Source organism: Notechis scutatus, chromosome 4 (genome assembly GCF_049901735.1).
Source record: "Notechis scutatus isolate UNSWTSFEM ecotype Mainland chromosome 4, rNotScu1.2, whole genome shotgun sequence".
In the NCBI taxonomy this organism is placed as follows: Eukaryota; Metazoa; Chordata; class Lepidosauria; order Squamata; family Elapidae; genus Notechis; species Notechis scutatus.
The window spans coordinates 139,104,081-139,131,694 of record NC_142012.1 but is presented as its reverse complement, the minus strand read 5'-3'; the positions used below and the strand labels follow the sequence as shown (position 1 = coordinate 139,131,694).

The window sequence follows — 27,614 nt, the reverse complement described above, 5'->3', positions numbered from 1 at the left end:
CTACATCTTCCCTCTGTTAAAAATCCCCCACACACACACACACTAATTTTCGGGCGGATAGGTTTCGTGTCTGAGCATTCTCACATGGCAGTGGGTCTTTCCCCCTAAAAACAATTAAAAAAAGAGAAAAAACAATATATCCTCATGCAAGAACTTTTCTGCTTCCGATTACCCCCATGCTTAAAAGTTGCAAAGGAAACACGGAAGCAGGGAAGCGGCTGCCCAGCTCCGGAGCTCCACACCATTTTTTTTTCAGGGGGGAATCTGACTTGAGTATAAGCCAAGGGGGGTTTTTTCAGCACAAAAAATGGGCTGAAAAACTCGGCTTATACTCGAGTATATACGGTATGTATTATTTTAATATATAAACAAGTGTTTGCTTTAAATGCCAAAGAATCCGTTATATCCTTATGATTTTACAAGGTCCTCCACCATCAGTCAAGAGTATGGAACAAGAGTTTTTAGTTATATTAAAAGCTCTAACATGACTGAAGATTATTTAGGTTGGTGACCTGAATATTCAGGTGGGTATCATAGGTAACACACATTTGGACTCTTTTGTAAACATGAAATGGAAATATTTTTGCTGTATTTTGCCTGAAATTCAACATCAATGCTAGGTACTTTTTACTGTACAGTAAGTGCCACTTAAATGCCAGAAGGCTGCAGAATTTTTCAGCTGGCAGTTGAAATTAGTCTCTGCCAATCCTTCTGAGCATTCATCTTTTTCTTCCTTTCTCAACAATAATACAACACTCTTGAAATATAGTCTGTTCATTGCCAGAATTTGGGATCCAGGCGCCTTTCATCAAAATTGGCTCTTTAGAGTAGACTCCCTGAGTTGACTTTATGTTTTGTTTCAAGAGTTGTCAGCTATGCAAATGTCTTTCAATTGCTTTAGAAATCCTGTTTTCCCTCTATGGGTAAAGTTGTAGCCAAGAGATGTCATATCCCATAGCATTTTGTTTGAACTGTCAACAGCAGCCATACTGAATGCCTCTAAAAAGGTATTTCCAATCCCAGCATACACTTTGCAAACAGAATTTTCACCTTGGCTCCTATATTCTCCTTCAGCCTTTGGCAGCAGTTATTCAGACACATTGGAGCATCCTGCCATGCATATTAGTAGATCTGCCTGTAGAGTGAAGTGAATGGATAAAACTTAGCACAGTTTTCCAAATATCCAGTAGTAACTTTTAATTCTAGGACTGCTAGTTTACAAAGGACAAAAGCATGATGAGTAATTAAACTTTATTTAGTTTGCAATTAATTCAATTTCCCCAAAGTGGTGCCTTCCAGAAATGTGGTATGTGGAGAGCAAGTAGCTAAAGAAAACAGTTGCTATCTTTGTTTCAGCTAAGAAAATTTCAGTGACATAAACTTTCACTACTGCTTGGAATGCATTTGAATGACAGGTCCAAAATATAGGTAATTTTCCATTTTATTTCAAAAAGCTTCCTAAATAACCTTCCAAAGTACAATATGTTCTCAAACAGCCTATAAGATGAATGAAATCCAATTAAATAAGTGAGGTATTTTATCACTGCACCTTTATGGAGCAAACCTTATTACCTTAAAATGGTTGCATGGTACTCACCCATCCATATTCAATTAAAGTTAGGAAGAGCCAACCAAGCTTCATAGCTATCATCTCTGTTAATGTCAATCTTTGGAGTAGTCTCCAAATGCCACCAAAGGCTATTTACTAAATTGCACATTTTTGAAGTGACAGGAAAATTACTAGGAAGACTGCTGAAAAACCCGAGGAACTAAACAATACATCTCAATGTATTATGTATTAAATTTCTTGCAATCATGTTCACAGAGGTATAATTGTTGTATACAGAAACTGGTTAGATATCTGCTGAATAGTATGACTGAGATTTTTTTAAATTCCCATTCATCCCTAATAGGACTCTGTGCACTGGAGTTTAAACAAGCATTTACAGAAAGTGGCATAAAACTAAATAAGATAGAAACACATTTAGGAGGGGTGAGTCTCACTTATACACAGCTGGACTTCTAAGTCATATCATTTACAGCACAGTGAGCCACAGAGTAGTTCTTGCAAAAATGATATGGTTGGGTCTTCTTGCTAGTCTTTTTTTTTTTTTTTTTGGACAGCAGCAGCTCTGAAGGATCTTCCAAGGTTAAAGTGTCTTTTTGTCAAACAAGCCAATTTGAAATGACATACGAGATTAACAGAAGGCAAGCCTCAGAGGCACACTTTTCAGGAAGAGATGCACAAATCTGCCTTGTCTTCACAAACTCCATTGGAATAGTGCCTAGCATTGACTTTTAGCATGGTGATACTTTCATGGGACCATTTTAGGCAAAGGCATGGGAAAAGTGCAGGGGTGGGATCCTAGGCAATAACAACCGGTTCGGTGAGTGCACGCTTTGTGTACTTGCGAAACAATTTCTCCTGCAAGCAATCACCATCTCCTGCTGATGCGCGGCACTCAGCTGTGCCATGCAAAGCAAATAAGGTAAGAATAAAGGACAGCCTAGAGTCCAGACGGGTGGGTGGGCCCAACCAAAGAACAGAAGATCTTCAGAGAGAAACGGTTCGGTGTAAGCTGCTCTTCAGAGCTACTGGTTCTATAGAACTGGGCCAAACCGGTAGAATCCCATCCCTAGAAAAGAGTAACATCAGAATCATATAGTGGCATGTTCGAAAATTATAAAAGCTTTCTTTTAATTGCACATAAGAAACAGATACATGATGATGATGATGATGATGATGATGATGATGATATCCATTCAGTCATGTCTGACTCTTCACAGTTCTATGGGTGAGATCTGTCTACATCTTCTGATCTTGTACTACTTCTTTGAGTTAATCTATACTCTGGCTGGTGTCAACAGAACTTAAGGTTCATTCCTACTTGCCTAAACATAATTTACTGTTAAATATAACTTGTATTACTTAGAACCCTGACATTTATTGCAGTCATTAACTAGCACAAACTGTGAAGGCGATATGGCTGCAACATCTGTCACCCCATTGATCACTCAGGTTGTTTCAGCTGATCTGGCTGACTAGGTGGGTATCCCCATCCTCCCTCATTACACCATGTGCTGGAATAATGGCAGCTGCAAGCTTGATAAAATACTGTAAGACCACTATCCCAAATAGAAAGAGTATACTGTTTTTTTTTATCAAAGGTATACAATAGCTGTACCCCTCTGCTAAAACCTCCAAATAAACTCAAGGTCCAAGGACAACATAGGGTATCATAAAATGTATGTATTTATTTATTTTATTTATATGCCACCTTTATTACTTTTACAAATAACTCAAAGTCACAATCATATCTAACACACCTTACTCTTCCTGTTTTCCCCCACAACAACCCTGAGAGGTGGGTTGGTTTGAAAGTGAGTGACTGCCCAAAGTTCATCCAACTGGCTTTCATGGCAAAGGCAGGGCTTGAACTTATGGGTTCCTGCTTTTTATCCTTGTGCCTTCACCATTAGACCAAACTGGCTCTTGAAATTGTAAACAATGGTAGTAGTGTTATATTTGTAATATTGGTAGAATGGTAGACAACTGATAAAACATATCTTTATGACTATAATGAATGCCAAAAAATCTGAAAACTATAGCTTCATATATTGCTGGTCCCCAATCTGGTTTAAATTGACTTTCTATGTTTAACAGAAACAATAGTCTTATAAATGCAGTATCTGGCATAAAATAGTTGTTAATTGCTGTATGAATGAAAGATAGAAACATAATTAAATGTTGCATCAACATAAAAGGAGGGTGTAACCCATCAACACACAGGCATATACTCAGAATAAATATTCTTATTTTCTGAATCTGGAACCATAATTTTAGTAGAAATGCCAATATAACTTTGGAATCACAAAGACAGATTTAGGTTAAATGTTAACATCATATTCAGCAGAAAAATAAGCTTCCTAGAGAGCATGTATAACTTTTTATAATTTTGCCAGGTAGACATCTATCCAAAATATTAGAGAAAAGCATGTTCTATAATTAGGTGGGTTGAGCACTGAGGAAGGAAGCAGTGGCAGATCTAGTTTTCTACCTCTGTCAAAGCTCAGAAAACTATAAACTAAATGGCCTCTTTCAGGACTTCTGAACTAGCTTGCTAGTTCAAATGTGGTAGCAGAAGCTATTATATCACAGTTTCTTAAAGTACATAAGTAACTCTTATCCCAGCTGACATTGTACATGGAAGGAGAAGGGGCACCATCTGGTCTGTCACTAAAATAATAAAATACCTTACTTTCATGGATTAATCTTGATGTGAAGATCAATCAAAATGCATACTATGTTCCCATATCCACATTTCAGCAGAGCTATTGCCAGAAGAGTTGTGAATGTGGTTCTTCATTTGGTTCACTACATAATAATAATAATAATAATAATAATAATAATAATAATAATAATAATAATAATAATAATAATAATAATAATATAATAATAATAATAATAATAACAAGAAGAAGAAACAAATTTGATCTGTCAGTTTTGTACTTAGAGGACAAACAAGCAAAGAGTGCATAATACATTCTTGGAACAGGACTAATGGAATGGCTAATACCAAGTGCTGAAGAGTATTAGTTTTGAGGAGCAGACAAAGAAGAAGGATTTCAAAGCCAAACAAGACAAGGACTGGTGAACTCAAGGAGAAAGCACCTGGACTTTGGACTTCCAACGTGGGACTTAATCGTGGAACAGCTTCCCAAAGTATAGGTGCTTCTCACTGGACGGTTTAAGAAAAGACTGGACTTTAGAGGAGCTTCTTTTGAGGAGGTAGGGCGTGAGGAGGGGGTGAGACGAAGTGGTTGTAAGTGGTCCGCAGCCACTGTGTCGGAAATTGGTGGCGGGGGCCATTCACCTCGCACAGGCTGGAGGACCGCGCCCACTGCCCAGGAACACAAGGCTCGCACTGTGCACGGGGGGGGGGGGGGGGGGGGGGGGGGGGGGTTGCCCACCCATTCCCTGGCCTGCCGGACTGCTTCTTTCCGCTTCTTTCTTCTGCTTTTGGCACGGAAAGCAGAAAAAGTCTTTCTTTGTCTCCCCCAAACTCCACCAAAAATGGGTCTTTGGGATCCTGAAAGGCATCCTGCTCCAAGAGGCTGCACTGGCAAAGACCCGTGTCTGGCAGAGTTTGGGGGAGAGAAAGAAAGACTTCTGCTGCTTCTGCTGCTTTCCTTGCATGAAGCCAAAGTCTGTCTTTCTCTGTCTCTGTCTCTGCCTCTCTCTCTCTCTCTCTCTCTCTCTCCCTCCCTCTCCCTATCTCCCCTGAGAGCAGAGCTAAAAAGCAGGTTAGTAATGTGGCTGCCTTGGAGGGGGTGGAGTGTGTGAGGAATGTGTGTGTGAGAGAGAGAGAGAGGGAGGGAGAGAGAGAGAGAGAACATCACCGCCAGCCTTCCGAGGTTAGATCGGATCCCTCTCTCTCTCTCTCTCTCTCCCTCCCTCCCTCCCTCCTGCCCCCCACTCTCTCTCTCTCCCTCCCTCTCTCTCTCCCTCTCTCTCTCTCTTTCTTTCTCCCACCAACATCAGCAAGCCTGGACTAGAAGACCTCCAAGGTCCCTTCCAGCTCTATTCTGATTGATTGTTTGATGCAAATTTCAGAGATTTGATATTAATTTAAATTTTTTTTTTATTTTGAGCCTTCCAAACATATAAACTAGTCCTGGACATTTTACAACCCATAGCCCACATCTGGCTCATAGATGGTTTCACTCGTTATTGGGAAAGGGCAGTGTTGGGTGTAAGAGTGGGACAGCAGTATTGGGGGGGGCAGCTGCCCTCCACAGCAGTCCCAATTTGTCATGTGGCTCCTTGGGAAAATTTATTGCCCACCCTTGCTATAAACATCTTCCACTGAATCCTCCTCCATTTTCTGAATTTTGTACCAAGATTTCAACATTTACACCTCAATAATATTTCCAGAGATTTATTGTCAATTTTTAATTTGAAGAGTGCAAGGGAGAGGAATATGCAGGGAACATTAATTCTTGCTGAGAAAATTTACTAATAAATATAGGAAGTTGCTTCTTAACTATTTTCTACAGCTTTATATCCAATAAAATTCCACAAAGACAGAAAGGAAACAGAGCAAAGAACAAATTTATCATTAAAATTTGAGTTAATAGATACAACAAAAGGAAACATAATTAAAATGTGTTTATTTTTTAGTTGAACCACTATGTTTATCAGAAAAAGCATTAGATTCCTTTCCAAATTGCTTCGCTTTAAAATACAGCATTATCTTAGATTTACTGAGAATATACTGAAGGAGGCAGAAGAGATGTTTTTTTGTCCTAATCATTCAAGTTTATCATCTATTCAGACAAATATTGTATGTGGAATTCTGTAATTTTTCCCCTAAAAACTCATGTGAAAATCAATATAAATAGTATGGACCATCATGAGAAAATATAATAGAAACATAACCTTGTTGTAAATTCTGGTTGAAATGTCTGTTTTGTTTTTAAAGAATTTGGTGCAGCATAGCTATATAAGTGATTATCTGAGATATCTTAACTGAAACTGAAATTCTTCCATATAGATGCAATGGTTAAATGCTATTTGCCTTTTGTGACATTGTATGTTCAAAATTTCAAAAAAATGTCAGATTGCATAGATATTGCTTAAGATGACATAACTTTTACTTACAAAGATTCACAAGCTAATTTGGTTGAGCACTGTTGAGTTTGTACTGCACATAGAAGACTTCAATTCATATGTTATCTGAGGTATAGCTTCATTTGCTTGCTTACAACTTTTTTTGTCTTTTCTTGAAAATGTAATTTTAATTACATTTGTTTAAAAATCCTTAAAATGCCTTGCTTTCAAAATAATAATATACCAAAAATTATCACAATACCATAGCTACTAATATCATTGTAGTAACCTTGTAAAGTGGCTGGATTAATTGGATCTCATTTACTCTCTTTAGGTCAGTCAAGCATTCATGAAACCAACAGATTTAAAATTAATCTCAGGATGCTGCTGAATAAAATTCATCTTACTTAATAGGAACTCTGTGGCCTTTGAAAAATGAGGTGACCTCTGTTTAGGCTGAAATCAATCATTATATCCTTCTGGGCAAGCTCAAAAAAGTAAGATTGAGAGGCATGGTTTTGTGTTGCTTCTCCTCATTCTTTTAGAGCCAATTCCAGTCAGTGTTTGTGGTGAAAATAGATCTAATCCTAGAACCTTTCTTTGTGTGATGCTATACAGATTCACATTCTCTCTTCTCCTAATTCACATGTACCTGAAGTTGTTGAGGGAGGTTATCCAGTTACATGAGTTAAATATCATCAGTATGCTGATGTTATCCACAATATGTTTCAGGCACTGCTTAAACACATAATGCTGTCAAAATTCTGCCTCAAGATCTCAAGGCTATGGGAATTTGAATGGGGAGGAACAGAGCAAGGCTCAATCTTAGCAAAACCAAGAGGCTACAGTTTGGAGGCCAACAGATCTTAACAGATGTGTGCATATAGTGTGCATATTCAGAAGAACTGCATGATCAAACATTTCTTGGGCTGCAGAACTTCAGGCTGTATTTCATGTATTTCAATAGCCGTAAGATCCAGGCATATGGAAAATTGTCATCAGAAAGAAAGAAAATACTAAACTTCTTAGTGATGTGCTCATTTCTATATAGAGCATTCAAACATGAAATGTCCATTTGCTGTATCATTAGCAGGAAGGAAAAATATATTGTTTCTCAACTCAGGAAAACACACTAATAGTAAACAATAACCGAATCAAGGAACTACCAAGATGACTTCCACCAACTGATGGGGTGAGCCTCTGGTATATAAAATAAGAACAAACCCTACCCCCTGCTATCACTGTGACGTTACCTAGTTTGGTAATGAAACAATCTGTAAGGAAAAAACCAACCTCAGAGAGCACCAAGGACCCCACAGTATATAGTTCCTTTGTGCAGTAAGTAATATGACCTTCAATTCTCAAATGTATAGCTTATATAATTTTATTTTGACTGCAAGAAAAACCAAAGATTAGTTATCAGCTATGTCCTTTTCTTTTGCAAAATCTATATTGTAAGGCAGACTTGAAAACTCTTCCCTTCACACCATGTTTGGTTTAATTTAACAATTCAGCCTGAAAATTATTATAGTTTATATTTTAAATAGTCCTCTTATCATATTTAGGAATCCTACGTAAAACTGTGCTTTCTTTGTTAGTCCTGTAATCAAAGTTCAGGAGGCTATCTGCATTAAAAAAAATTCTATGCATGATAAACTTTCAGCACTTCTCTACTTCTGCTCTTATAAAAACCATCAGTATCCAAGCATAGCAGTCATAGGAGATCCTTCAATACTTTGTTTGAAATAACCAAAGCTTCAGATGATTTTTTTACCACTTTACAATTCAAGTCAGCCAAAGATTAGATCTTTACATATTCATAAAGAAACTATTCTCACCCTCCTTCTTATCAACAAAAAAATCAGGATTGCTTACAAGACTTGTGTTAACCCACAGGAAATTCCATACCCAGGAAGAGGTAGAATTTCAACTGCTGACATCAAGAAGCTAAAGCTCTTTTCTAGGTAGGTGGTCTTTCAAAGCACAACTTTCTGTGGATTCCTAACAATGGGCTGTTTTCTTTTTCTAACCCTGTGAAACCAGGCAAGCTGATAATCTGTTCTTCAATGAAGCCTTTGTAGAATTATGTCATGACTGAGCATAGAAACCAAATGTGGGATCGAAACATCCAGTATGATATGAGTATTAGTGCAGTCATACTAATTGTAGTAACTGTGAACTAGCTTTGCTTCTATACAATGACAGATTTGTCACCAGAATTCCAGCAACTCTTGTTCTATAAGGTGATTTATATAATATCTCACACTGCCTTTCAATGCAGCTTTTATGATACAATACATGTAAAATAAAAATATATGTACAGACGCTGGTCATTTCTGACCTAAAAAAAATATGTTAAAGCTCTCTCTATATTGTTCAATGAGGAGCGGGGGTATCTGTCCCTAGATGCAGGAAAATTTATAAATATTTTATTGTTATCTTAGACTTTAGATTATATCCATGAGGGCTATAAAGCCACTTAACAACCAACTATAAAGCCAATTAACACACATTTGACCTCTTCTCCAGTGATCCTAAGAACAACATTAAATCATCTGTATATTATTCTGTACAGAAAAAGCAATGTTAGCCAATCTAGGTTACCATCTGTCATTGCTGGTTGCCTATATTGGCATTATAGGTTGCAATGAGCTAATCTCAACTGAATTTGTAAAAAATAATAAAAAGGTGGAATAAACAAATAAATTGCAAATTCCAGCCTTGGACTAACTGAATTCTGGATCATATAAAATGCAGTGTGGTATCAGTTTACAATTCACCGTAAATCAAATATTGCATTATTTGAACACGCAATAATAGTACTTACGTTCCAAACTTTTACTAACGTAAAAGTACATTGAAACAAATGGTACATAAATACCTGGAGTGGAACCAAGACTCCTTTCCTCTTCCTATACATGGTGCATATATATTGAAGGCTGGTTCTTGAAATTTTCAAATGAATGATTATGGAGTGCTTGGTACTCTCTGAGTTTGGTTCTTTGTTTACTGCAAAGAAACAACTAAGCTCAGAGAGTACCAGTCACTACACAGTTCAATCCTGAGCTACATACTGTATATTCATTCACATTGGAGTAATATTCCTCCTGATTTCCAGGAAAGACAGCTTATATGATAATTTAAAGTTAGCCAATGGACTTCATAGATACTTACAGTGTAAGGAACCAAAAAGGGGGGGGAAGCATTTGAAAGGACATATAATAAAATGAAATGTGAATAAAAATATGGAATATTCAAAAAAAAAAATAGGTTAAGTCCAGTAACTTCACTACTAGCTTCAACTTCACTGTCAAAAACTTTGATAGTGAAGATCACCTACTAAGATATATAAGATGGGTGATTTGGAGCCACTTGTTCTCTCTCAGTCCAATCCACCTCCGAGGATGGTTGTGGTGGGATAAATAGGAGGAGGAAGGTGTGTTGAATATGTTCGCTGCCTTGAGTTATTTGTAAAATAAAGCTATTTGTAAAATTTGTAAAATGAAAGTGGAATAACAAATAAATAAAATTAACACTGTTCTTGAAATATGACAGAGATAGATCAAATAAAAAATAATAAGGTAGATATAAATAATCATAGTACAGAGTTGTGAGGAAAATCAATATAATTTACTCTAGTATATAATTTAAGATAATTTTGGTATAAAAGGTTTTATAGATGGTATATAATTTTGTTAATAATTGCCAAAGAAGCCAAATCATGTAAATAAATGTTGTAGACATCATAACAAAGAAGGAAAATATTATATATGATGGTTACATAAAACAAAACCTCAAAAATACTAAAATAAATATATCAATAATATTTTTAAAAATCCTAAAAGTTAATTTAGAATTAAAACTTCAAATATTTTAATGTGTATCATCACAGAAAACATAAATAAAAATATCACAATTTATTAAGATATATATTTATAGCTGTAAGAATAAATTTGACACACTATTGAAAGAAAGGAACTTTGCTAACCATATGGGATTTGGAGATCAGCATTAGAAAATAGGTAGCAACTACAAAATTGATTGTGCATATCTCTAATACAGGTCTAAACAAATTTAAGCAAGAATGGCTGCCTTATATTTACACATAACACAGCAGGCAAACGTAGACATTTGAAATATTTATTTTCTAGGAAATAAATCATCAGACCAATGAAATAGACAAAGGAGCTTAAGTAAATACTGTAATGATTTTAGGTTTAGCATAAAATATAAATGTCTAGGTTATGGTCAGATGTTGAGAAAATAAACAGAAAAGGAAGGAAGGAAGGAAGGAAGGAAGGGTGCTGTGCCACAAAACAAAATGTGTGGGTTATCCAAAAGCTCCATGCTAATAACACAGGATGCTAAATCTGTCATACAGGTCACAATTTATTTTGTACTGATTTACAGGGTCAAGGCAACTGGCAGGCCCATGTTCTCTCTCTTCTTTCCCAGTGTTACACAGGAATCCCTTGGGATCCTGGAAACGTTTCCTCTGGCCTTTGAAAAAGTTCGTGGCAGCAAAGGAAAACATTTAAGAATGATGTTTAGTTCTTACTAGATACTTGTAAAAAGATAGAAACAGCTTACACTGAACATGCTGTGAATTGATATTATTACACAATTGTCACTGTTTAGAAAAGAGAAGAAACTAATTATAATGGTGCCAAGGTTGTGTGTGTTCTAGCATGTAATGAATCAGACTTTAAAAGCTATGCTCACTGTGCACAGGTTAAAGAGATAAGAATTTAATTCATTTTGACACACTGGGAGATAATAGAATGCAGATGTGTTTAATTCCAATTTAATCACACTATTTCAGCCATTTATTTATTATGCTTCCAAGGTTTTTTCATGTGACATTCTTTATTATGTAGTTTTTTCGGTGTAATTTCAAAAAACCTGCCTTATGACTGCAATATAGACCTTGGCATTTCACAGCTCCCAAGCCACACCTGGCACTTTGGTTGTTCCTGTCTGGCAGCCTGAAGTCAATCAGAAATTAAATAGGGCTTTAACGGTAGAAGTACCAACAAGAGAGAAGTTAACAGCTTTGGTAAATCCAGCCGGTAGGCCCATCTCATGCTTAGGAAGACAGATGGACAGTCCTTCTTCATGCACCAGTCCCTCCTAAGGCCAATGGAGGCCCAGTAGATTGATCCCTCGTATGCCATGCAAGCAATAGAACTGCATCACTTTTATTTTGAAGGTGACTACTGGTTTTTTTTCCCAACATATGCTTGTAAGTACATGCATGTCTACATACCTTCACAACTCTATTTATTTGGCTCTCCAAAACAGACCCGTGTATCTTATGTATCCTTTTGGGAAAATTAATTGCCTCCACTGTTACAATGCACATGTGATTTCTACTATAAAAGGATGAGATATTTTAATAGGGGCAGAGAGTATAAAATTGATTAGCTGTTTTATTAACCTGAAATAAAGACAACTCTGAATTTAAGACAATTCTTCAATAAGGAAGAACAGAGAGGGGAAAATATATAAACAATGTGCAATGTATAGGTCTCTAATTTTGTCACCCTAGAAATTTGTGCACATGACACACATTTTTATTTATACGTAGAGTAAGTGTTTTTTTAAAAAAATATTTAATTAAATATTTAAAAGTTTTAATTAAACACTTTTTACTAAATTGATAATGACTGATCAAAATAATTACTATGGAGAGATTAGATATAAATAAAGATACACCATGCTCTGCCCACCATGCTCTGCTGAACTGAAAACATTTACATAGAGAATATATATTATGGCATCCAAATAGTAGTAGAAGTAATACAATTGGATCCTACCATGAACTTAATCTCCTGTCCCTAATGAGCTTCATGAATCACTACATTCTGGTTTTATTATGATTCCACTGCAGAACTAATGATTCAATGGAGCCAATTTTATTATCAGACCAACACGTGTAAGTTGATTATTTAAAGTTTCTTGTTGTCATTGTTGTTAATTTAGTCAGTACAATTCCTGCTGTCTGCACCTCTTGTGATTGCTCCTTGAGAAATGTGTCATGAAGAATGTCATGCCTTCCTCAAGGCTGTGTATCTTCCAAAAATGGTATAACATAAATTAACTATGTTTGCAGAAATGGGGACTTGTTTCTACTTTATAACAGAGAGTAGCTCCAATTTTATTTTACTGTGTGTTTTAGAGAAAACATTTAATTACCCACCACAGAGGAAAAATGGAAAAAAAGGATGTATGCAGGATAGTGCTATAAAATAGTATATAAAAACTATAATAAGAAAATTGCCATGTTCAAGGATTCACAGGCAAGTTGTGCCTTGAATTGTTCATAAAGTCTACATTAATGTAAAGGTGATGCATCAGAGACTGAAGAAAGTATTATTTTTAATCTCCGAAGTATACAAGCCTTTAAATTAAGAATGGATAATACTATTACTTCAGTGTGTAATTACATTTATTTCAATTTTATTTTTTAAAAGGGATGAGTGCATCCTTTTTTTCCAGACAGTTCAAACTGAACTTAACTCTTGATATTAGATGCCTATTTATTTGTTTGTTTGTTTGTTTGTTTAAATATATAAACACTGCGGTTAGCTGTTCCACAGAAGTAATGTTGGTTGATTATAGTTCTTGATGCAGTTTAATTTTTCTTTTTTATATTGATCCAGACTGTAAATGAAGTCTTCTTGGATATTATTTTTGCTTTGTATTTCTTCCATGAAATCTGAGATGTGCCATCTGATGTTGTACTGAAATTACATGGTTGTTTTTTTTGTTTTTTTAGTATTTTTTTTATCATTTTAATGATAAAATCAGAACAATTAAAAAGTGTGTTCATTTCACTTTAAAATATTAAATAAACACTGAAAAGACCATGTAATGCAAATAAAAAGAAAAGAAAAAGTTTTTATAAAGCATTGATATAGTACAATTAGCATTTTAAAACTGTTTTGATATCAAAAGTTGCACTATATTGTAGACTTATATTTATACAAATCATTACAATTGACTATTTAAACAACATGCTGAATCTAGATCAAACAATCTGAAGTTAAAATTTAAGAGTCTAGCTGAAAATTTGGGAGACTTTTTGTGCAATTTAGTTCTGATTACTTTTTATCCTGCCATAATTTCTTATTTTTAAAGCTGTTTTTATATGATGCAGCCATTGTTCAAAGCCTTTCATAGGGTGTGTTTTTTTTGTTGTTGTTGTTTTTTGGGTTTTTTTTGCCTGTTTCCTTCCCCTTCCGAACAATCCTATTGTTTTCAGTAAAGGTACAAACTCAGTCACAGCAAATACTTTGCCAGGAGGGAAATTAGCAGGGAAGAAGATAATAAGTGATGAATTTCATAAGAAGTATTGGTAATTGTGAGATGGGTTAATATTTTTCATTCAAGAAAATAAAACTAATCAGATAAAATAGAATCACATAAATTATTTAATGGATTTCCCCATAATTGGGCCATCAACTTCAGTGGTTTAAAAAACAACGTGCGTGTGTGTGGAATCCCATTGACCTAGAATGCAATTGGCAGAAAGAAAGGCAATTGGGAACTGGAGTGTCTTTTTAGTTCTGGGCCTCTCGAAGACTTCAAATGGCTAACAAAAATTGATCTAGGGCAAATAAACATGAACATGTTTTTGCTGTGTCTAGAATAAATAAAGGTCAAAGAATCAGATATAATTTATATATAGTCATAACATCTTTCATTTTAGTCCCTTAGAGAAAAGCAAAGCATTATTCAACACAATTTAGTTACAATTAACATTATTCTTTGAAAACTGTAACAAGCCTCATTACCAATTCTTACAAGGAAGAATTCTCATTATTTTCTTTTGTAATTAATATCTAAGAGAGCTTTCCCTGACCTAGTTTCTTCAAATGAGTTGAGACTTTGACTCTCAGAAATCTTATCCCACATGGCACTCTTGGGGAGCTGTTGTTTTCCTAGGACTTGAGAAAAGATTGGTCTAAGCTAGGGGTGTCAAACTCGTGGTGTCACATTGTCATAACGATGTATCATGACTTTGGGGCATGGCCAATGCGTTGACGCATCCAGCCCATGGGCCGTGAGTTTGACACCCCTGATCTAAGCTCTTAAAGACAGAGTGTTTGTTTTATTCGTAGATTTGGATGTAGATCTTGCTTTTTCAAAAAAGCAGATATGAAAACATTCCAACTGCCTACAGCAGTTAATAGTTACTGAACCATGCTGAACCATACCAACTGTACTTCTCCAGCTTTTGAAATGTTCACAAAAGGAATATCAACAGATAAACAAATGGTCTGAAAAATTATATTTATGCATGATACTCTGACAGGAAAAGAAGGGAGCTTGAAATGAAATTCTTCCCAATTACCCCAGGCCCCTCAGATTCTAAGGAAGTCATCAAAACATGTAGAAGTGAGATCAAAGAGAAAGCATCAGGCCAATAAATATAATGGTTTCTTTAGAAACAAAATTGAAACTTTCCCTGGAGCAAACACAACTGTATAAATTAAATGCAATATTCCATTTCCCATCTGATGAAACTAAAGCCCAAAATAACAAATTCTCAGCAAGGTCAGCACACAGAAAATTTTGCAGGCTCAGCATCCTTTTGAAATACACAATTTTGGATATTCTTGGAGACTTATCTGTGGTGTTGTTCTTCCTGCTGCCACTCCTCAGTTTCAAGTCAAATCCAAAATACACATTGCATTTATTTCTAGAGTTATCAGATTATCAGATTAAAGCCAAAACTAGGCTTGTGAATTCCAGTGATCATATTTCACACAATGCCCTGATTCAAAGGTAGGCTGCAGCAGCTTAAAAGATTTAAATGGCAGGTTGTGTGCTTGAGAGTTTACCAACAACAACCAAAGAAATGGCAAGTAATAATTTGTTAAAAGGTTCTTTCAAATCAGAATGAGACCTCCTTTGTCGGAGGATTCTCTTTTGTGTTTCAGCTTGGCAATTTTCAATAAAGGCTCTTAGAAGGAAGGTTCCTTTTTCTAATTCCATGCAGGGATGGACAAGGTCACCAGGTCACCTGTAGTCCTCCCACTCAAATAGAATTCTTACCAACTTAAAATAAAAACCAACTTCAAATAAATAGTGGAAGGTTTTAGTGAATTTATTAGGGAAAGTGCCAAAACCTACACAAACTCAGGAACAAGGATTTGATCTGGCAAAATTTTGGATAATTTTGGAAGGGATATGCCTACCCTGCACAGCTGAGAGTTCTGTAAATTGTATTTGCAACACATTGGCATGACAGCAGCTTACGGTAGAACAGTTTAGAGATAATAATAATTCAACTTGCAGGATTCAATAATGTTTGTGATTGTGGAACCAAACAGAATGCTAAGAGCTTGATAAGCATCTTTTGTGCTTCAAACTTTTCATCTCAATGCAGCATTCCTGCAAGAGGGATATAAAACTCAAGATTCACCACTTTCTTTACCTGAAGTTTCCATGTCATGTGCCAGAGGTGTCCACAGGATGTGGTCAAAAAAGTCAAGATGACAGTTGTAATGGTGCAACTAAAGCTCTGCCTTTTGATATATACACAACTATCATCATAAGGACTGCAAGTTATTATAGCACTGAGAATATCAGTCTAGCAACTAATTTGATAGTGTCACAGACAGAAAGTAAAAGAGCGTCATGAGAAGAATCCCTATATTTACTCACCCTATTGGTCAGCAGGATGGAAAAAATACATGAAGAGCTGAATTTTCCATTAATTTTTATATATACCCAAATTCTCCAAGTCATTATGTAACAAAAAAAATCTGCTAGTTTCTTCCATAAGAAATCTGCCTCTGCCCAGCATTATTTAATTTTCATAACTTCAAAATGCTCGGTCTCGAGGAGAGTGTTTCTACAGTGTAATAACTAAGTAATTTATTCCCTCAGGCTCTTCTACAACAGTACTTTTCTCATGCACACAAACACTCACACCTCTGAGTTCATTTCATCAACAGCTAGTCTGCAAAGGGGATGCTGCATTTATACCAAACAAATTGAGTCAGAAAACATCCAGTTTTCCGTTGAAGAGAACAGAATGTATAAAATTCAGAATAGCAATGCAGACCTCTCAAACTAATCCAGTTGTGCTTAGCTCCATGTTTGAATAATTGCATGAGGTGGTCATTTCAAAATACTCTTAAAGGCCTGGTTAGGAATGTTCAAAATCAGACACAATCCTGCTTTTCCCTGCTTCCTTTTAGCTAGGTCTCAGCCATGCCCTGGCAACCACTAATTTCTTCTGGGTCCCCATGACACAGCTTTTATCTCATCCTTACCACAGAAGTACGTATAATAGGCTGAACCTTTTACCTGTGCTGGTTCTATGGTTGTGCTCTTCCTTTTAGCCTCACACCAGATAACAGATAATCAGAGTTGGAAGGGACCTTGTAGGTCATCTAGTCCAACCCCCTGCCCAAGCGGGAGACCCTACACCATTTCTGACAAATGGCAGTCCAATCTCTTCTTGAAAGTCTCAAGTGATGGCGCTCCCACAACTTCCAAGGGCAAGCTGTTCCATTGGTTGATTGTTCTCACTGTCAGAAAGTTTCTCCTTATTTCCAGGTTAAATCTCTCCTTGTTCAGCTTCCATCCATTATTCCTTGTCTGGCCTACAGGAGCTTTAGAAAATAGCTTGACCCCTTCCTCACTGTGGCAGCCCCTCAGATATTGGAAGACTGTTATCATGTCTCCCCTGGTCCTTCTCTTCATTAGACTAGCCATGCCCAGTTCCTGCAACCGTTCATTGTATTTTTTTAGCCTCCAGTCCCCTAATCATCCTGGTTGGTCTTCTCTGTACTTTTTCTAGAGTCTCAACATCTTTTTTATAATGTGGTGAACAAAACTGGATGCAATGCTCTAGGTGTGGTCTTACTAAGGCTTTATAGAGTGATATTAGTACTTCCCTTGATCTTGATTGTATCCCTCTGTTAATATAATTTAGGATTGCATTAGCTTTTTTGGCTGCTGCTGCACACTGCTGGCTCATATTTAGCTGGTTGTCCACTAAGACTCCAAGATGTCACAGTTACTGTTATTGAGCCTGGTTTCACCCAATCTATATGTGTACTTTTGGTTTTTCTTGCCTAAGTGTAGGACTTTACTTTTCTCTACATTGAATTTCATTTTGTTAGATACGGCCCAGTGTTCTAGTCTGTCAAGATCCATCTGGATCTTGAGCCTATCTTCTTGGGTGTTAGCTATTCCTGCCAGCTTAGTATCATCTGCAAATTTGGTAACTTCCCCTTCTACTCCCTCATCTAAGTCATTAATGAAGATATTGAAGAGTACTGGGCCTAAGATGGAACCTTGTGGCACCCCACTGCTTACTTCCCTCCATGTAGACTTAGACCCATTAAGGACTACTCGTTGAATACGGTTTGCCAGCCAGTTGTGAGTCTATCTAGTGGTGGTGTTATCTATTCCACTTTTTTCTAGCTTACTAAGAAGTAGGTTGTGGTCTACTTTGTCCACTATTACTACCACTCAAGGGCAGCCTCAGGGTGTGTTAGGTTTCACACATTGCCTTGGAGGGAAGACAGGTGAAAAAAATGCAGGACAAGACAACAGATTTCAATCCAGGACAATTATGTTGATTCAAGGATGAATAAGAAGTTCTTCAGTTCCTACCTTTTATTTACATATTCAAGGATTGTGTGTTTCTCAGAACTTCATCTTTTAATCCTCACATGCTTCACTCTTCACAGAAGAAAATAATCATCCATCTCGCATGTATGAACTAGTTCTCAACAAGAGATAAGAACAGTTTAAAAGGATCATGAGACCTTTAGATCCTATATACAAAGCTCTGCGGGGCACACAGACATATACAAATATGAAAGTTACCTAGATATGATTATTTGTAGCACTCCAGGTATTGCACAACAAAAATACAAATTTGCTTCATGAATATAATGTGCTACAATATATACATGATATGTATACATAATACATGATATATTTTGCTAACATAAAGTGGAATCTTCAAAACAGTTTAGATATAAATTAGGGTGGACAAAACATCACTGAGGAGACATCTAGCACTAGCCACCAAAATGTCATTTTTAATCTGACATCATCATGCAAACAACAATAATTATATAATTTTTATATCTGCATGATAATGTAACGGTGTATGTGACATCAGTCCTTCTCCCCTTCATCATTCTGTGCAGATGCCTATGCAGCCACAAGCAATAGAGAATCTCTACCTTAATTACTAAATACCCTCAAAAATGAAAAATTAAATTGGGTATCAATGTTGTATTAAAACCATTGGCTGTGCAGAACAAACATGTAGAATTTTCCCTATGTATTTTGTTATTTTCAGACAGATGCTTCAGCCCATCAATAGTATTAAGAGATTAAAAAACATCCTGTTCTGCCCTCAGTCTAATAGAATTTTTTAAAGCTGTAACAATACTGTGCCCTAACTTTATTTATAGGAATTGTTTATTCCCGAATTCTTCTGCATTCAATAATAATAGGAAAAGATAGATTGAAACTAAGTATTTTGTCTATAATCAAGCCTAGAAGATATCCTGCAACACAAAACTGTATTGTCAAACTTTTCCACACATTGTATATAACAGGATCTAGGCCAGGGATGTCAAATTCACATCGTCACGGTAGTGTCACATGATGTATTGGAACTTTTTCCCCTTCGCTAAACTGGGTGGGGGCAGGGCCAGCACATGATGCATCCAACCCACAAACTCGGCCCGCGAGTTTGACACCCCTGATCTAGGCCAACAATATTCTAGCTTATTTTTCTGCTGTATTTCAGTCCAGTCAAGTATCACAGTAAAATCAAGTAAGATTTTGCACAGCAATAGACTTAATGAATTTTTGTGAATCAGGAGTGGGATAAGACAAGAACTTATTAATGGAGAGGGGGGAGTGACTAGAAACAGATGTAAGCCAAGATCTTTGTGCTGCAGGATTTCAAAAGCAAAATGACTAATCATCTATTAGTGATTTGAAAAAGCACAGATGTCTATTGTTGTATACCAGCCTGTGGATACCATTTGCAAAAGCAAAAGCTTAAATACGGGCAAAGAGAACTAGTCCTGCTTACCATTAAGGGATTATTTGCATAAACACCATCTGGAATTTAAGCATAATATTTTTTTTCCTGCCTCTCCAATGAATAACAGACACAAAGATCTTCCTTATTTCTGTTTTAGAGATTCCTTGAAATAGGTATCTGCTTTTATCTATTTAGAAAGTCAAAGGCATCTTTAATCTTTATTTATTGTCTAACCATCCCTACATCCACCTCTTTTTCTCCTAATTGCTTTCATTATTAGAAGGCCAATGATTCTGAACTCATTCATGTCAATAGAGTTAAAGGCACAGATTTCAGGAAAAATGAAACTATAGTAGATCAATCACTGGCAGCAAAATAACAATTATTATGAAATACATGCAACGGTCTCTACTGCAGTCACCTATTCTGTTCCAAATGCAGGAATGACTCCTGAAATGTTTGATTATTGAAACAGCTTTGTAGAAATTAGGACAATTAGTAATAGTGTAGGTTATCAGGGCAAAAACTGTCACTGTAATAGATTTGGAAGGCTTTATATATGATTAAACAATAATTAATAATATTTATTGAACAGTAATAAAATCCATTTTACCCCAAAATAAACAAACAGCCTAGAAACAAATTATTCATTGCAGAATGTTCTTCAGAATGTTAAATCTTGCTCTAGTTTTATAGTAAGCCATTCACTCACTTTGTTTATGTAACATAACTCTTCAAATAAAATTAGTACATATTTATACCTACTCTGAAGTTGGAAAATATCTCATTTGCTAAACTTTTGGATTTAGATCCAAAAGTATCTAAATTCTTCTTCAATAACAAAGGCAAACATATAATACATGAAAATGTCTTTTGGATTACATAACAGAAAAGACTTATGTTTTGTTTAATTTAATATTCACTTTAAAATATTTTCCAATAAAGTGTAAAAATTCTGAAAGTGTTCAAAAATGAATTGTTAGACCAGAGACTGAAAACTTTCTAATAACCCCAATCTGTCTGTCAACGTTCTGACTGATGAACCGAACCAAAGCAATCATGCTCAAGAACTTCCAATCTCTGAATGCAAAATTTTATTGAGTATATCATTTCAGCACTAATGAAGGCAAAACCTAATTCTCGCTCAAACCCACATAATGATAGTATAGATCCCCCACCACCACCATTAGTGCAGGTGAAATTGTCTAATGGAATGTCATTGTATTGTTATGAGAAAATGTCTCTGGTCTTGGCAAACACCTGCCAGAGTGTCCTTGGTTTTCATGAGTTGTCTTCCTGAAGTTTGTAGCCTGCATTCCATGTCACTCTTCCCTCCCCACCACTTGGCTCTTTGACAAGTTGAGAAGCAATAATAGTTGCAAAAAGGGGATGCGTGCTTCAAGCTTGACACTGTCATCAGCACTACAGTATAAAAATTAGCAATAAAGGTATAAATATCTGAAGTCTATTGTACAAAAATTTCTAGATCTTTTGAAAGATCCCCTTTCTTCTGTAAACTCACATTTTCAGAATGGAATGGAAAGGAAAGGAAAGGAAAGGAAAGGAAAGGAAAGGAAAGGAAAGGAAAGGAAAGGAAAGGAAAGGAAAGGAAAGGAAAGGAAAGGAAAGGAAAGGAAATCTGATATAGTAATTTTAAAAAAGGCACTTCAGAAATTTATCCATTCTTTAGATATATTGCCTAGAAGTTTTGGACCTAATTTCCCTTAGGAGTATCTCTTTCAAGTGGATTTGACTCACCAGTATGGTTCTTAAAGGAAAAGCTACAGACAATCTTTCATTTTATTAAGATGAGGTGAAAAATTGATTTTTAAAAAGTGGTTTATAGTAACAGGTTCTTCCATATGGAACCAACCCCTTTCTGAGGCAAAGCTAACATCTTGCTTGATAGATTTCCAAGCATCATTTAAGACTGAATTGTTTTAAGAGCATTTGGTGAGGAAAGAAGGTAGGCACTCTTAGCATAGATTATACTGTTTGTCCGAATAACTTTTGTTATTTATTATCTTGTTTTATGAACTGCTGGGAGACCTTGGAGATTAGAGTGATGTAGGAGTTGATAATAAATATGCCACTCCTCTGTTATACTCAAATATGGCACCATGCTCAGCACTAGAATAAGCTTCAAGAAGAAGTGGAAGACTCAGGCTTTGTAGCATAGATTAGTTTCAACAATGTGCTTCTTTTTCTAATATTTTGATTTGAAAAGGTCAGTTATATAGACTCAGGTTCACATTCACTCTCAGAACATCAATCCATTGAATAACTTTGGTTCCAACTCCCTATCTCAGCCTTGACTATCTCACAGAGGTTTGTAATGGAGAAAACTGGGAGAACAGAATACTATATACTGTTATGTACTTTCCTATATTCCATATAATAAATAACGTATAACAAGAATCATGGTGGTACAATAGTAAAAAAAAATGCACTATTGCAAGCTGACTGCTCACTTCCAGGAGTTTGATCCTGACAGGCTCAAGTTTGACTCAGTCTTCTATCCTTCCAAGGTCAGTAAAATGAGGATCCAGATTGCTAAAGAAATATGTGACTCTGCAAACAGCTTAGAGAAGGTGTGAAGCAGTATATAAGTCTAAGTGCTATTAATAGTGCTACTGCTAATATAGCAAATAAATACATTTTTATTTTAGGTCTGGCTTTCCATATGTTGCCAATTCTCCTTTTTCTTTATTTAAATCTCATCATGCCTTTTATAATGAAGTAAAAATTAAACAACCTCAGGTTGGGAAATGAAAGAACTTTATTATTTAAAATATCTATATGTTGGGAAGCTTCATAAAGCATAAGGAAGTATTTTATAGATGGAAGTTAAAGCCAAAGAAACTTAATTTGATAAATTCTAATAAATAATTCCCATGTATTGAGGATTCAGATAATCAGAGTTGGAAGGGATCTTGTAGGTCATTTAGTCCAACCCCCCGCCCACCCTACACCATTTCTGACAAATGGGAGTCCAATCTCTTCTTGAAAGTCTCAAGTGATGGCACTCCCACAACTTCCAAGGGCAAGCTGTTCCATTGGTTGATTGTTCTCACTGTCAGAAAGTTTCTCCTTATTTCCAGGTTAAATCTCTCTTTGTTCAGTTTCCATCCATTATTCCTTGTCTGGCCTACAGGCGCTTTAGAAAATAGCTTGACCCCTTCCTCTCTGTGGCAGCCCCTCAAATATTGGAAGACTGCTGTAAACTATAGCAGGAAGGAAATTTCATTTAACAGCCATTCTGAAATCTATAGTGCATTTAATTTACAACATATGGTTTGGATAATGATATGGTTTAAATTGTGTTTTTTGGGAAAGGCCAGAAAATAAATGAAATCCAAATAAATCTGTTATATATAAAACTTTTCTTTATTATAAATAACCATTTTAATAAAATTTAGTGAGGAAAGAGTTTAAGACACAAGCAGAAAGGGAAGGAGATTTTACAATGGAAGTTTCTACATAGCATTGCAGAGAAACTGCCAACCAACATATTTTTCATCAATAAAATTGATAGGTTATTTATCTTAGATTGTTAGGTCTCCAGAGCAGTGTGGCATGGTAAATAATATCTGTCTTTATTGATCCAATACTGTTAGCTCTAAAGTATACTTGGTAGATATGAGATCCATCCAATAGTGTGCTGGAGTTGTTAAACATTTATATAATCAGTATATATGCTTGGATCTCCAGAATATTGATAGACTTAAATGGTATGTTATTTACAAGAAACCACTATCTCTTTATGGAGGCAGTTTTTAGGTTATGACTATAGCCTCCTAATTAATTGCATAGTAAGTGACTTACTATAGCTAATCAAAAGGAAACAAAGAGAAAAAAATAGTAGACTGGGGAAAAATGCCATAAATTTTGTGAAATACCAACTTATTCCCAGTTTGTAACTCCAGATGAAACAGTCCTACCAAGTAAATCTCTGTGTGTGTGTGTCTGTGTGTGTGTGTGTGTGTCTGTGTGTGTGTCTGTGTGTGTGTGTGTGTTGCATGCAGAAGTTTGATACCATGGTCAAATTTAATATTTCAATTAATCTCCAGTAATTAATAGCTGACACATAAACTTAAACACAACCTCTTTCTGCATATTTGAATTTGTATGTTTTGTTTATATACTGCTGTGTACTGATTCCAAAGAAGAAGAAAAATGGTACACAAAGAAGTTTGAAAATCCAACTCATTTGGTCCTTTTTTTTAACTGTAGCAGTAAGGCACAGAAAAGCCTTACAGGCCCAAGTTAAGGCAAACTGTGCCATTATCAGATTTGAATTGCAGAGAACATTGGGTTGCAAAGAAGATTATAACTGATTTAGCGAAATCATTCCTGCTAGAATGTTTTATTGCTAAAGCTAACAGATTGATAGGAATGCTATCAATGCATGCTATATTTATTCAGTAGAATCTTTGACAAGCTTAAAATCATAGATCTGCAAAACTATGGCTAAATCAAGTCACCAGCTATGATGGGTATGAAAGGCAGGCTTTATGAACAAAAGTCCTGTTATTCATGGAAATGAAAATCATGCCTAAAGGAGAAAAACAATTTCTCCAATGCTTTAAGTAATTCAAATTTTGATTTTTGACAAATAATCTACTCAGTGGTGGGATTCAAAAATTTTTACTACCAGTTCTGTGGGCATGGCTTGGTGGGCATGGCAGGTGAAGGTTACTGCAAAATCCCATTCCCTCCCTACTCCATGAACATGCTTTCCAGCTCCGTTCTCCTGTGCAGGGCAACAAAAGAAGACCCAGCCAATCAGCTGGGACTCAGGAGGCAGAGAATATTTGCCAGTTCTCCGAATTACTCAAAAAAATCTCAAAATTTCCACTACCGGTTCTCCAGAACTGGTCAGAACCTGTTGAATACCACCTCTCAATCTATTGAATTCTTTTGTTCCACGTTAAAAAAAACTGTCTAAACTCACTTCAAAAATCAGTGTACTCAGTAAAAATCAAACACATTGTCTAACAAGATGGCTCAGGGCCCGTTAGAATTAACTTATCACTTTGTATAGTAGTATCTGAGGCAGCTTCTGATGAATCACATTTAAGATTATAATACACAATCAGATCTCAATAATGATTCGTGGTTATAAAAGATATCCACTTTTCAATCATCTTGCTACAACGCTAAATCAGTCTGCATACTAAGTCTCCTGTTTAAGATTGATGAATGAGAAGGATAACGGAATGGAAGCTATGAAAGCTTTTTGCTAAGGCAGGCAAAAACTGCACTCAGAAATAAATCTTTTCTTATATGTCCAGAAGCGGTATCTGAAACAAATCTATAAGGACTGTTCTTTTGGATGGAATTTTGGATGTATAAAGGGGACATTTGAACTGTATGATATGCACTTAGGACCAGAAAATGTTACTAATCCCAGTGAGGTGAACATTAGAGGATCAACTGCATACAAGATGTGCACAAATTCTTCCAATTGAAAATGTCCAAAGAGGACATTATGAGCACTTCTTTGCTTTGAATTAAATTGACTTGAAAGAAATATTGATCACAATACTTGACTGTAAGCTTTTCACTGCATCCTGTGGGGCTTACATATACAAAGAATTAGTATAGTACTCTTTGTGATATTTCCTTATATTCATTTTTTTTCTTTTTTGAGAACTATGCTTTTTAAGGTGCTATGATTTATTGGAAGAAAATTCTGATGCAAAATGTAATTGCTTGGCTTCTTTAATTGGGAACCATTACCTATCATTTTGTGTGTGTGTGTGTGTATGTGTGTTTTTATGATGTATACTTTATATGTTTGTAAATATTTTTCAAATATGGAAAATAATTTTATATGTAAAGTTGCTGCCCATATGGAAGCCAAGCCAACTTACATGCATTCATGGAAAACATTATAGCATTCCAACATACATTATTCTGAAAAATTTTATCTATATGATCAAGAACTTTACTATATGTATAACAATGCTAGGCAAATAGTTAACAAATGTATAAATCAAATGAAGCCTCCCTCCTATATTAACAACACCTGAAAAGGATTCTACATTCAGTAATAAAAGTGTTCCTTTTCCTTATTCTTATGTAACCATAAATTTAACTCAACTAAGGTATGCCACCAAATAAATATATAGAAAGATGTATATTATATTTTGTCACTTTCTTCAATACCAGACCATGGGGAATAAAGCGTGAAAAATAAATAAAAGCTGGAAAAAAACTGCTTAGTCTGACATAATCACTTCCAGACCAACCGGAAACAGCTACTGAATTCATTCTGTTGACTTTCTGAATCCTTTTATGTCATTTGTCTGAATTAATGGTGGCTTAAACAAACAAAAGTACCAAAAGGCACCTGCAGGTTCAGAAAAAGGCAAATAAATGAAACAGATTTGGTAATGTAATTTTTATAATACATTAAATTAAATGGATAAATGAGCAGCCCCCTCAAAGATACTGCTTTAGCAAATACAGATTTCAACCAAGTAGAAAAATGCCTTTATAGCTGCTTTTTATAATTTTGGAGAAGAATCCTTATATTAAAAAAGAATGTGAATAATATTTTCAAGTAATATTCCCCCAAGTTCCTGTTTTGTTTTAAAAGACATAATAATGTAATGATGCAAGAGTATTTTGAAATTGGTGACAATTAAGTAATATATACCTTCCCTATGCCCTAAAGTAAACCTTTCCAATCTTTTAAGGTGTATGTAGAATTTTGAAAGCATGTTTCTTGTGCTCTCACAAAATGGCAACCAAGGTGGATATTATTGTACAATCTAAGTAACAAAATGCTTGTTTATCTGAAAAAAAACTAGCAAAAATGTCATTTCACCATTTCCAATAGATAAACATCAACTTTTATAAGGAGAAATACTTCTCTATCCATGCATGCACTGAGCACTGCTGAAAGAAAAGTGATGAGGTTTTTGATACCTAATAAATGAAAGTGCCTCAAGGGACATTACAAGCTTAGGGACTAAATCCACAAGAAGTCATTCAAGGTCATGAGATGTTAGGATATAGAATTTCTTACTGGACAGGCCAATGCTACCATCAGACAAAAGTGTGGCAATTGTTTCAAGGAGCAAATACTTCAGGAGGAAGATGTGATTGTACCTGCTGCTACCCCGGTCATTCACCCAAAACTTCCTTGATGATTGCTATGTATATAAAAATAAGAGCTGTGTATGACACATGGATTCCTCCAGAATCCTAAGGCTAGACTGCTGCTTCCTAGTGTGGTGGAACATAAGTCCTATGAGTAAACATTTAATCACAAGACTGACTGGCTACTACAGGGAATGTTGGCGGGGGTGCTAATTTGTTCAAGTCAGATGACCAAATGTCTTGGTTTGATCTTTGTAAATAGCTTGATCAACCTCACCCCATTTCAAACAGCCTTTTGAAATTTCTTTTTCTAATCTTACATCTTAAATAAAACTAAAATGAACTGGCAATTCATAAATAGTAGGAAGGTTATAGCTGCTGTTCACTAATTTTGCTGCCAATATGGAAGCCAACCCAACCTACATGCATTCATGGAAACTATTATAGCATTCCAACATATATTCTGCAAAATTGTATCCATATGATCAAGAACTTTACTATATGTGTAACGGTGCTAGGCAAATAGTTAACAAATGTATAAATCAAATGAAGCCTCCCTCCTATATTAACCATACCTGAAAAGGATTCTACATTCAGTAATAAAAGTGTTCCTTTTCCTTATTCTTATGTAACCATAAATTTAACTCAACTAAGGTATGCCACTGAATAAATATATAGAATGATATATATTATATTTTGTCACTTTCTTCCAAACCAGACCATGGTAAATAAAGCCTGAAAAATAAACTGTTTAGTTTGACATAATCACTCTCAGACTAATCCCAGCAGCTACTGAATTCATTCTGGTGACTTTCTGAATCCTTTTATGTCACTTGGCTGAATTCGTGGGTGAAGAAG

At 35.6% G+C, this 27,614-nt stretch overlaps 1 long non-coding RNA gene across 1 annotated transcript in view; it reads right to left on the bottom strand.

The window, feature by feature from the left end:
- The window catches only part of LOC148130939 (uncharacterized), a 54,240-nt gene extending 33,900 nt beyond the window's left edge, over positions 1-20,340 (bottom strand). Inside the window, exons 1-3 of the long non-coding RNA XR_015749482.1 lie at positions 18,248-20,340; positions 4,260-4,375; positions 1,051-2,636 (exon numbers count right to left, since the gene is read on the bottom strand). This is a non-coding gene — a long non-coding RNA (uncharacterized LOC148130939). The remainder of the gene's footprint in view (positions 1-1,050; positions 2,637-4,259; positions 4,376-18,247) is intronic.
- Between the last annotated feature and the right edge of the window lie 7,274 nt (positions 20,341-27,614).